Source organism: Poromitra crassiceps (assembly GCF_964638095.1).
Source record: "Poromitra crassiceps genome assembly, chromosome: 12".
Taxonomy (NCBI): Eukaryota; Metazoa; Chordata; class Actinopteri; order Beryciformes; family Melamphaidae; genus Poromitra; species Poromitra crassiceps.
The window spans coordinates 15,607,139-15,616,343 of record NC_139632.1 but is presented as its reverse complement, the minus strand read 5'-3'; positions in this window follow the sequence as shown (position 1 = coordinate 15,616,343).

Sequence of the window (9,205 nt, the reverse complement as noted above, 5' to 3'; positions counted from 1 at the left end):
AAGTAGGCCTATTATGAACGAAAAATGAAAACAATCATCATATTTTAAAAACAATAATAATCAAATAATGTGTCAGACTAAATGTGTTGCTCTAATTTACTCAATTATACGTGTATGTGTTTGTTCATATAATAATCGGCCAACATTTCAGAAAGCCATATGGCTACTTTTTTATTTTAATTTATTTTGGCACATTTGAGTTGATCATCAGCTGCCTGCGTCTAGCTGGCAGGATAATAGTAGCCTGCCACTAGAGGACGCGCCAGGACAATATCTCCGACCACACATGAACCTCTTGTCATAACCGACTGATACAGGAGGAGGGGACTGATACAGATTTATAGTAGGCCTAGCCCTAGTAGAAATATCAGAAATTAACTGAGATTAGTTTTCTTACAGTGTCTGCTAGTGCCTTTTCTAGAACAAGAAGTATACGTATACCAGCTTGCTGATGATACCCATAAATCTATATAAATAATAATAATAATAATAATAATAATAATAATAATAATAATAATAATAATAATAATAAATGTTAGATTGAATCACAATGGACGTATTTTCTACTATTTTGGACTGCGGGAATTCCTGTTAGGAAGTATTCAGAGAGGAAACTTCCCCTGTCCTGAAAACATCCGCTGTCAAACACTATTGGCATGTGCTGTTTCAAGCTCTCTCTCTCTCTCGCTCTCCAGTGTGTGTGTGTGTGTGTGTGTGTGTGTGTGTGTGTGTGTGTGTGTGTGTGTGTGTGTGTGTGTGTGTGTGTGTGTGTGTGTGTGTGTGTGTGTGCGTGTGTGTGCGTGCGCGACTGCGCGTGCGTCTCCAACAAAATGTAGAAGCCAGCCGCAATAAATATTGATGTCGCGTTTAAATGAAAAGTAGACGCCCATTAAACTCTAGAGATTTCATGTGTTTGCAACTTTAACGAGAGGGCAATACATCACTTCGCTCTCCCCACAGTTCCTGCTCATTGTTCCCTTAACAGCGTTTCCTCTGGGAAACTCTCAGCCTTGGGACCGGGGACTCTGGATGAGGATAATTGCTGGAAACCCTTAATGGGGGCAGGGAAGGGAATGTGTGCAGGCAGTAAACGGGCCTTTCTGTCGGCCTGATTGGGGCTGGTCCGCCGCGGTTGTGCTCCTTCATTGGCCGAAGACAACATCAATCCGGTGCTTCAAGTCCCCCTCAAGTTTGAAACTTTTTCGCCAGTAGGAGGAATCGGGTTTCACCAAACTCCTTGTAACCGATCCCACAGCGCAGCAGCCGAGGGAAGAAAACACTCTTTCAATAATTTACACATCAGTGCCCGATACTAAACACGGTTACACGGTAAAGGAGAGACGAGGAGAGAGAGGACGTTTTGTGCCAGCGGACACCCGGAATTAAAGAAAAACAACACAAAACAACACAAGCTATGCTGTGAAGCGACTTGCTGTGCGGTGTGCCAGGATGAAGAAGACTTGGGGTTTCGTCTGAGATTTAACTTGTCAATTTGAACACCCCTCTGAGCCGCAGAGCAGAGCGATAGGTGAGTATTGCTGGGACTTGATACAGATCGGAACGGTTGAGCAGTTTTTACTGAAACATGTCATCGACACTGCAGCAGAGAGCCAGTTAAATCAGAGGGCTGTGGTCAAATTATTACCAAGGGGAATTCACACAGAACTCACACCCACTGCTTTATTTGGCCGGAAAAGCCCGTTACAGCCGTTACAGTTTGTTATCAGGTTCGGATTGCAGGCCTTTTCTAGAAAAAGAACAATACATTTTAACCTCTTTTGGATTGGTTTAACAGTCTTGTTGGGTCATTTGACTTTGTTTGCCTTCCCTTTCAATGCGGGGAAACAGAAACGGTCAGACTTCTTGTTGCTCTGAAGTGTTTCCAATTGAATTAGGAGATAAGAGCCTGCTTTACTTAATACTCTCCAGCTAGTCCATCTCCTATCAAAACAAAGATTGAAAGGACAACATAATATGTTTAGCAATCAAACAGTGATGTGTTTTGTAACACATTGGTGTGTTTACATTGTAAAGCTTCTCCCTGAACAAGGCTTCTCTCTGCATGAATAGCTGCACTGTGCTGCTTGGCTCTGGCAGGTAGGCAGCAAGCCGTATTATCATGCACAGCCTCACCAGACATGTCAAATGAATTATGTCTTTGGGGTAGGAGTCGCTTCTCTTCATGCATTAGCTTTTGTCGGTGCTGAAATGATGGAGTGTTTCCTACCAACTCTGTTTTAGTTGCCAAGACTTTCCTGTAAGACCTTGTTATTGTTGATAGTAACAGCTGGCAACCGGTAAGCTGAGGGAGGGATGGGAAATGTGGACAGTCACATGTAATCACGAGAAATTCGATTATATAATATCTGCTAACGTATGCAAAATTACATTTTAAATTACATTCACCGACAATATAAAGTAGGCCTAACGTTATAGGCTACAATAAAACGTTCAGATCTCATTTTGTGATTTGAATCAGTGCTTTCTCGTCATTAATTTATACCACAGAATACCACGATAACTTGGATATAATTGTATTTCGCAATAAGATTCTATTGAAATAAGTTAAATATAACAGAATTATTGGCAAGCCTGCAGGTGAGCTTGGGCCGGGCAGCTGTATCTGTCAGGATTTTCTGTTAATTGCACGTGTGAAGATCCTTTAGGTCTTCTGAGTTTCCGACGTGGAACAAGAGAATACAGGCTCATTTGGGAGACATTCCCCATACGGTGTTACTAAGGGCTAAGCATGGCATCGCACCACACTAGCTAATGATGGGAGACTTGTCCCTGCTGACAAGAATCCATGGTAACTCATTGACAAGATCCCAGAGGTGTTTGACCTGCTTTACTAGACTGCAAAGTTCAGCTGGGTTACGCAGGTGGCCTCACGTCTGGTTTCCTTGGAAACCTGAAACACTCTGAGCCGCCTGGCCTATAGTCTGAAAGAGCAGAGCTGCTGGGCGAGCCACATGACCTGCAGAAACATGGCATGATGTGAACTAGTGGAGAGAGAGAGCCAGAGAGATCCTGCTATCTGTCAGTAGACAAAACACCCGGCATGTCTGCCGGAGAGAGCAGACTAATGCAAGATCCATATAACATCTCACATGAGTCATGTGTTAGTCACAGTCATATCCTGTTGTATATTGGTTCTTCTCTGTTTCACTCAGCCACCCTCCCTGCTGTTCAACTCACAGCCACACCGGCATTTGACACTCTCTAATAACACACTGTATTATAGCAAATGATGCTCTCCCGCTGTGAGGTGAAGAGAATCAGTCATAATGGTGCCCTGCACTTTTGGTGGGTGTAATTTAAAATGTCAATAGGAGCATTGTTCCTATTTTAAGGCACTAGTTAACTTCTCCTATTATATTTGCAATGCTGTTAATAATTACATCGTAATAACATGTCATGTACTAAAAGGCACTGACATAAATGGCGGTTAATGTGTAGTCATGTCATGTGACAGCGGGCTGGTCTTTTTTTTGTTATCAAGTCAATGCACTTCTTCCTCAATGCACTTCTCCCTCTCCATTTTCACAAATACATTGGGAGCTCAGTGAAGCTGAATTTTGATATGCTGCCAGTGACCCTGTTGTGTTGTGTTGTGTTGGCTCCAGGGTGCGGTAGGAATGCTTATTGTACATGCACAGGACTGATGATGGATGTTGGTGAATTAAACGCCATCGGCTCGCAGCCTCAGTCTCTTTACTGTACTGGCTCATATATTATGGTCTGCGTGTATCTGTGTCTGACTGACCCGCTATCCCTGTCCCACATCTCTACCCCGACCTGTTGCATCACACTAGACTTATCTTAGCCTCGGGTCTATTTTGGTCCAAATCAGCTGGCTAAATTATTAATCCCTGATCCATTATATGCCGATGTGTTAATTATTAATTGTTCGGCGCGCGCGCACTGGCAGATGTGAGGAGACTGTGAAAAAGGGTAGGATCGGATTGGGGGGGGGGGGGGGGGGGGTGCTGGTGTCTGAGTGAGGGGACCGACTGCCTCAATTCTCAGCAGAATTCCGCACAGGCCGTCACAGATGACTGTGTGTGTGTGTGTGTGTGTGTGTGTGTGTGTGTGTGTGTGTGTGTGTGTGTGTGTGTGTGTGTGTGTGTGTGTGTGTGTGTGCGTGTGTGTGTGTGGGAAGATGAGAGAGTGACGGCACTGACTTGCTCATCACACTCAGATCCACTACATTCACACGATGGTGCCCATATGTGCCCACAGCATGGTGCGTCCATGCTTGCTTACGTTCGCAAACACGGTTATGCGTGTCATTCCCATCAACAGCCACTGGAGCAGATGTGCATGCCTACAAAGGAACTATCTCATTTACAGTAGATAACACACACACACACACACACACAATGTTCCCAGCACTGTTTCTTATTAGCAGTCAGCGCCTCCGCTGTTACGCAACAGCTCAAGAGACGAGAAGAGTGAGGCAAACTCTACCAAACTTGATGAAAGATGAAATTGCTGCCTTCACTCGTCCTGACTCCCAAAGACTGTTGATTTCCTAACACAGTGCTGTTGTTCAGTCGTACCAGTCGCTGAGTGGCTAGTTGTCCTCTCTGAACACAAAGCACGGATGCACCTTATATAACAACTGGGATTGTCTATTGTTTCTCAGAGTGGAGAAGGATTATGTCATACAGCTGGGGAGAATCTGGGCAGGAAGAAGTTTTTGGATTCAAGTGTTTCCTGTCTAACTGCATGGTAATGTAGCCAGAGAGATGCTTCGCTTGTGGTCAAGAGAGCAGCAGTTTTTTTTTAAATTGCTCTCAGGGGATCCACGTTTTTCCTGTGACCCAAAACTATATTTCAGACTACTGTGCAAGGTAGTGAGAATTATAGTCCAGCTGTCTAATGTTGCAATGCAGAGACTTTGGAAGTTAGCATGAACAAGTCAAGTTTATTTGTATAGCCCTACTAGTATGTCTCAGAGGACCTCGCAGAGAATGTGTCTAGCTAAATCTAGCTAAGCACAATCAGCAAACAGAATTGAACAACTTGTATGAAGCATATAAAAAACAAGCAGAGAAGAGAAGAGAGGGAGGGAGGGAGGGGAAGAAAGAGAAGAGAGAGAGAAGAGCAAGAGAGGAGTGAGAGAAGAGAGAGGATAGACGGAGCACAAAAAGACTACACAGACACTCTAACCTACCATAACTTTAGCCTGAACTACCTAGCAACCAATCTAGCTAATCTACAGCCTAACCTAGACTATTTTAACATACCGGCATCCCTCAGCCTTAACCCTCAACCTGGCGCCCTGTCGGCCACAACCAGACCACACCAGACCAGACCACACCACACCAGACCACACCAGACTAGACCACACCAGACTAGACCACACCAGACTAGACCACACCAGACCACACCACACCAGACTAGACCACACCAGACTAGACCACACCAGACCACACCAGACCACACCACACCAGACTAGACCACACCAGACTAGACCACACCAGAAGAACCATAGATTTCACATTATGGCTGTTTTTGATACTTGGGGTGTGAAACCAAAGATAATAGAATTTGCCGAGGGTGGGTTTCACAAAGGGGGGGCGGTATTCCTAGAGAGCACCATTTATCTCAGGCTTGTATCCTGCTGTCTTTTGAAATTGATACAGAACACACAGCACTGCCTGTTTGAGGAGGCCATGGCTCTCTGAGGATGCCATGGCTCTCTGAGGAGGCCATGGCTCTCTGAGGTGCTGTGCATCTAACTGATCCTGTTATGCATTATCCATCCTTGGTGTCTATTCATGGTGTTCCACCTGAAGGTTTACCCCTGTGAAGGAGTGCAGGACTACAAAAGAATCCTTTTGCTTGTCATAATGCCTGGAATAATGTCACGCTGATTTCTGATAACCTGTTACCCAAGTACTTCTCCTTTGTATGGTGGTTGCAACGCCGGAGATACGGGTTACTGTCAAAATCAAATATCTGGGTGAATGAGGGATACCAATTATATTGAAAGCAATTCTGATGTTTTATTCATATATATATATATATATATATATATATATATACGGTATATATATACCACGGACCCCCATTTGATAGGATTTTGTCCTATGGACCCCCATATGATAATAAGATTGATGCTTTTAGATGTTTCTATTACAGAAAGTGTATAAACAACCCATGACCAAAATAGTCAGTGTGTTACTTATGAATGGAATTATAGCAAAAATACATTATCCCCCTTTTGGCTGGGGACCCCCTGGAACCCCCTCAAGGACGCCTGGGGGTCCCCGGACCCCCATTTGAGAACCACTGTTTTAGAGGGCAAACTAAGGCAATATCTATGAATACAAAGGCGTTGTGAGTGATCAGTTTGAGCGTATAGTGGTGAAGCATGTCTATACTGACACTGATTGGAGTGGTCTCTTCCTGCGTGATGACAGTGCCCCCATGCATCCCTATGAGGCAAGTGATCACTGATGAGCATGAAAACGCTGACATTTCATGCCCCCATCAACAAATCACTTATATGACGTTCTGTCTCTTAGAACGGTGTGTCCTCCCTCCGCCAAAGACCAATTGAAGCTGTTCTCACCAACTTTGTGGGGTCCCAGCAGCGCCGTATAGTTAAACATTTTATGTTGGTTTCCGATTTATATTTTGCTCTTATCTGTATCCGCCAAGCTGCCTGCACTGGCAGCAGCAGGCACTGGAGTGCTGATGTTTTGGCTGGTGTGGCGTCTTGGTCCTCATGAGGCGAGAGTGGGCAGGAGATTCAGGTCTATCCAATTTCCGTCCCGTTCTCACCTGTCACACACCTCAGGTTAGGCTTGACTGACAAGACTGCAGTGCAGAGAGGCTGCATCCTGCATTCTGCATTCTGCCCGAGTCACAGCAGCTCCCATCTGAAACTAATGAAACTATGAGGAAAACATGAAAACACAATCTGCCAAAGATCATTGACGTCAGCGCGCTATTGGTAATTCCAGGATATGTGGGGATTTCTTTTATAGCCTCCGATGTCTCCTGCTCCCAACAAATGTGGCAGTTTGTCAACACAGGCAGGCAGCAGACATGGCAGCGACAGATGTTGGCAGTCCAAGATAATGTCATGAATTATCAGTCATATTCACAATAATGCAGTCAACTGTACCGGTATGAAGGAAAGCGAGTAATGCGATGTCTGCTGCAGTCCATGGTTGATTTGCAAAACTGAAAATGACCTTGGATGTGGGCGTTCCAATGAGTAAAACACGTGAATGCTTCCGAGTTGTAGCAACGAGATGTCAGGTCAAGTAACAGTTTATTTGTGTCGTCCTTAATCGCTGAGAGTCCCAAGGGGCTTCACAACGTCCTCATTATGAAAACAATAAATCAAAGCAACAACGAAGAGGAGTCCATCTCAGTCTTTGGCTTGTTCCTGTACAATGTCTGTACAATGTCTGTACAATGTCTGTACCTGCGGCTTCCTGTATGATGTCTGTACCTGCGGCTTCCTGTATGATGTCTGTACCTGTGGCTTCCTGTATGATGTCTGTACCTGTAGCTTCCTGTATGATGTCTGTACCTGAGGCTTCCTGTACAATGTCTGTACCTGCGGCTTCCTGTATGATGTCTGTACCTGCGGCTTCCTGTATGATGTCTGTACCTGTGGCTTCCTGTATGATGTCTGTACCTGTAGCTTCCTGTATGATGTCTGTACCTGAGGCTTCCTGTACAATGTCTGTACCTGAGGCTTCCTGTATGATGTCTGTACCTGAGGCTTCCTGTATGATGTCTGTACCTGAGGCTTCCTGTACAATGTCTGTACCTGAGGCTTCCTGTATGATGTCTGTACCTGAGGCTTCCTGTACAATGTCTGTACCTGAGGCTTCCTGTATGATGTCTGTACCTGAGGCTTCCTGTACAATGTCTGTACCTGAGGCTTCCTGTATGATGTCTGTACCTGAGGCTTCCTGTACAATGTCTGTACCTGCAGCTTCCTGTATGATGTCTGTACCTGAGGCTTCCTGTATGATGTCTGTACCTGTGACTCAAGTCAGAAATGGAAATAAAATGGATATTAAAGGATATTAAAGTTCATATTTATACAGTTTGATCTGACTGGGCTCCAACAGTCCTCCAGGAGGATCAATGAGGGCCGTTAGATTTCAATCACAGCCTGTTTTTTTCTTAACCTTTAAGTCCTCATGAAATGAGCTCCTATCAACGTTTACATCTTGGAAAACACCGTACTATCGTTAATGGTGACCTCATGTCGCACTAGTGGGCGTAAATATAAATGGCAACCAATGAAACCATCACAGATGATTTTTTAACGATCCCACCCCTCCACCCCTCCCATCAAATAAAACCTTTCTCTCCTTGGCTGATATTCAATAGTTTTGAGACTTTGAATGATCCCTCGGTGCATTACATGTCCCACCCAACACCCTGGAAACGCACCAAATCGCAGAGGGAAACATGGCGTTTCATGGGGTCTTTAACCTTTTCAACCAGCTTATGAATCATCATCTAGACCTGTAGGGAGGGTGAGCGGTCCCTGGGCGGTCCGGTCCTCTCGCTGTCGGGAGAAGTCCATGCTAACACGCCGGGGTCCAGTTTCATCATTTCCATGAGTCATGTTTGCCTAGCCTTGGCCTATACGTCGCCGTGGGGGCGAATGTATGCTGGCTTGTTCCGAGGTGCCGAGGTGTCGGCTGATTTTGTGGCGCACGACGCTTCTAATTATGCGGCGGTGCCGTTGGCTGCGGGCTCCCCGTCTCTGCCTTTGATTTAATCTCATTTGGGCTCCGGCAGCACACAGGCTCTCCGTTAAGAAGATGAGTGCAATTGTATGTCTTTTTGTGCACGGTGTCATTTCCCGCGCTCCGCGACGGGGCGGCTGTGGCTTGTATATTTTGCCCGGACACGCTGCAGTGTTGTCTCGCTGTCATGTCTTGTTCTGCCTTCAATCCATTATATTGTGGCGCCGCTATAAATACTGTGGGAGATGGGGTGTCAGGGCTGGCCAGGCTGTCCCTGGGCACCGGGCTTCACAGGCCTTTTAGATTTGGCACTAACAACTCTATGCTGCAAAGTCACACACACACACACACAAAAAAAGAATCTTTGATCGAAAAGCTTTTCATCATTCTAAGCACTTATCCCACGAGGACGACCTTTTTATGAAGCCTTTTACTTTTCTTGCCTTGGGGAGAGGGAGGAGAGAGAGAGA